We start from the raw sequence: 4012 nt of genomic DNA, 5'->3' as shown, positions 1-4012 counted from the left end.
ATGTTTCTAGAAGTGCTGTTTGTCTGGCAGTGAAAGGTCTCTTCAAATATTTGTTCCTGCACCCACGTGCTTGTAACTGTTATTAAACACTACTTATTTTTCCCTTCTTAAGCCACAGAGTCAAACAGTGTGGCTTGCACAGTGGTATTTATACTATCGATTTAATGTTCACATATGAGGTATTGGCCCCTTAGCTAATATAAAGGTCAGGGATTTATTATTTACATGCTTTCCCCCTGCTGCGCAGGTTAAAGTGCAGGTCAGGGACTTGATATTTACACACATAGCGCTGCTACATTGGTTAAAGCACAAGTCAGGGAGCTAATGACCCTGGTTTTGCGTTAGTAATGGCCGCAAAACCATCAGCATTTGCGTCATTGCTCCACTGAATTTACAGCAACTTCTGGAGTCTGTCCGTGTGCAGGCCAATTTGGAAATCCAGCAGTTGCTGTCAGTGATTCTACACTTCTCCAGAGGGTGCACTATTGAGGCACCCCTCACCACCACCCCCCACCACCCCTTGGGAACTCCAAATGTGAGAAGGACTTCACAGGGGCAAAGAGGTGTGTCTTTGTTTTTGCTGCGTGTTCAAACTCAATGCCTGGGTCGGCCTGGATCAGTAAATTGATCCAGTTAAACAAACTCCATTTCAGCACAAAGGGAAGGAATGAATGTGGTTAACAACGTGTATTAAAGGAACAAAAAAAAAATTGGACAACCCAGTGCAAGGCAGCTCAGAAGGCATGATCATATTCATTCGCATGTGCACCTAACTACTGCAATGCATTCAGTCATCCCTCAAATATCCTCTCAAGCCTTCTGCAGACAAGCAACATTGCACCCAGAGTAAGGCAGGCATAAGACTGGAGAATTGTACTGCTGTGCAAAATACACGGCACAAAATATTCATTCATTCGCTGCGTATCTTACAACGCCTTACCAAAGGTTGCCTTTAACCACAGCACAGAGTGGAGGCTGGACAGAGAGACACACAATCCCCAAACCACTCCTCTCATCAATAAGGGTACAACTGGGATGATGCACCCCTTGGCGAGGCGCACTATCCTCCTGATCTGTATCATTCTAATCACATGCTTCCCTCTGCAAATATGTTTCAATACGTGAAGTGTGGTATGTGCCATCTGCATGGCTACACAGCTAACTATATGTGTTGCTGTGTTGTGTGTTTGTTCGTTATGGATGTACTGTTACTGTGGGGGTGGCCAGCTGAGGCTTCTTCACAACAAACTGTAGCACTGAGTGTCATTGTCATTCTGGAGAGGTAACAATTTCAAAGGCTTCCAGTGACTTAGAAAAGGAAGCAAAGGGTAAATACCCACTCTGAGTGTGGAGGGGACCTGAAGCAAGATTTGGCTGATCCGGGGACTGCCATGGAGCGACATCAATGGAATGGACAGGGAGCCCTCAGGAATACAGGTAGTGAGAGGAATCAGGGCCAGGCACCTCTGACTGATGATATTGAAGCACAGAGCTCCACACGCTTAATGCAGCAACAGCTGGTTTCAATGTAGGTAGATATAGAGAAACCCTGAGAGAGATCATCCATTTAGCCCCTCGAGCCCCACCGTTCACCAAGAGCACGGCTGACCTGTGACCTAACTCCGTACACCTACCTTTTCCCCATATCTCTTAACACCTTTGGTTCACAAAAACCTCTGAGAGTTAGAAATTACGAGTAACCTCAACTGCCACTCACGGAAGAGAATTCCAAACTTCTCTCACACTTTGCATGTAGAAACGTTTCCTAATTTGACTCCCAAAATATTTGGCCTGTCCTCGGCTCCCCACCCAGTGGGAATGGATTTTCTCGATCTACCTGATCAGTTCCTCGTAATATCTTGAACACCCGATCAAATCACCCCCTTAATCTTTTACATTCCACAGAATGGTGGGGCTCGAGGGGCTAAATGGATGATCTCTCTCAGGGTTTCTCTATATCTACCTACATTGAAACCAGCTGTTGCTGCATTATGCGTGTGGAGCTCTGTGCTTCAATATCATCAGTCAGAGGTGCCTGGCCCTGATTCCTCTCACTACCTGTATTCCTGAGGGCTCCCTGTCCATTCCATTGATGTCGCTCCATGGCAGTCCCCGGATCAGCTTATGTAACCTTTCCTTGTCATGTAACCTTTGAATTCAGTCTACTCCCTTCAAGGCCAAGACTGGGAGATCTTATAGACAGGCTCTCGCCTGAAGCAGGCAAACAATTATTCAGGTAACCAGCCAACTGAATTGAAAGCAAATCCTCCGAAGACCTATTGGGTCATTTTCACACCGACCCTTTCCAATATGACATTGTGGAAGAGCAATGCAGTATGAATAGCAACATTGGAGGTTTGGATTATTTACTTGGAAATGCAGCCAACACCACCACTAATTGCTGTGCCTGCCGGCATGGAACTGTTGAAAAGCAGATACATAACTGAGCTGACACTTGATGTCTCAAACAGCAACACTGCACCAGGGCAGCCCAAAATTTTCTGGAGACAATTGGCAGGCAGCATTGGTGCGGTGCATGCCGTACAAAATAGCTCTTGAAAGAAACCTATGTGCTTGTGCAAGATTAGCAGTGACCAGCTGCGATGGAAATGGAGATCCCCAAGGCACTTTCCCACCAATGAAGCATTTTGGAAATGTAGCCACCTTTGTAATGTAGGAAACGCAGCAGCTAATGTGTGCACAGCAAGATCCCACAAACACAATCTGATCATGAACAGATTACTGGGTAGAATTTCCACCAGGTCGGCCTTGGTTGTCCCCAATGCAATTTGTTCTAAATCAGCCCAAACCAGCACAGAAGATGGATTTTTGGGCATAGGGATCGCGATTCACCGTATGCCGGTGTCTGTTTGGATCGAGGTTGTCCACCCACCTCATCTGAGTGATTTTGCTGCTGGTTGGTGCGCCTCCAGAACTGTCCTCTCACCTTGGCGATGCTGCCGTGAACTCTGCATGCAGCAGGGGGCCAGGGCAGCGTGGCTACAGCCCACATGGTACAGGTTGCCTAGTCTTTCTTAAAGGGAGGTCGCCTCTTAACAGGGCTGCACAGAGAGCGGCCAGCAGTGCAGTCTGCCCTCGGGGAAGCCTCTGCCATGATGCTATAAGTGGGTGCTGCACCAATGAATTCTGTGCCCGTTACGTCCAGTGCAAAGCAAGATCCCACCATCTTTTGTGTGAGTTTAAAAACACAGCGCTGGAAGGTGGCCTCACCCCCAACACTGCCCCATGCCCCCAAATCAAATTAATCACCATGATAACTCTCTGCTAATTGTGCCCGTTCAGGTGGCACTTAAAATTAAGCCTTTCTTTTGGCATGAGGGCAATTATGGGCACCTTTGAAAAGATTTAAAATATTAAATGTACTAAGTGTATGCAAATGTAACGAGTAAATGATTCTGTATTGTGTCTTAGAGTTATTTTCAGTTATTTAAAATAGGGGTCGCTCACAGCCAGTGGACGAGACAGTTGTTAAAATGTCTCTTTTTTTGTGGTAAGCTGTCTTCAGCTGTAGTAATAAAACTGCAGCAGTTTACCACTCTTAAACATGTCAAGGAATATATTTTCACACAAAGAGAAAAGAGTAAACAATTCTGTTCTGTCACATTGCCTCATGCACTGATTCCTGGAAGGCCTTATTTATGTGGTTCTGGAAATGAGGCTGAACTTGAACAGTCAATTCCAGTCATAAAACTGCATTGTTGAGTGCAATTTGTGCCCAGGATTGCCAATTGCACCCAAAGTGGAAACTCTACCCAATTCTGCTTTTTGGGATGTTGATTGAGGGATACCTATTGGCCAGAACACCAGGGAGAACTCCCCTGTTCTTCTAATAGCACCAGGATATTTTACAGCAGTCTGAGAGGGCAGATGGGATTAAATTCTCATAAGAGTGCTCATACCTCTGCCAGTGCTACACTCCCTCAGTAAACACTGGGAGTGTGAGCCTGGATATTCTACTGAAGTGTCTGGAGTTCAACTCACAACCTTCAGA

Source organism: Cetorhinus maximus, chromosome 16, assembly GCF_964194155.1.
Source record: "Cetorhinus maximus chromosome 16, sCetMax3.hap1.1, whole genome shotgun sequence".
In the NCBI taxonomy this organism is placed as follows: Eukaryota; Metazoa; Chordata; class Chondrichthyes; order Lamniformes; family Cetorhinidae; genus Cetorhinus; species Cetorhinus maximus.
The sequence above is the reverse complement of the archived record's forward strand: the minus strand, read 5'-3'. Positions refer to the sequence as shown.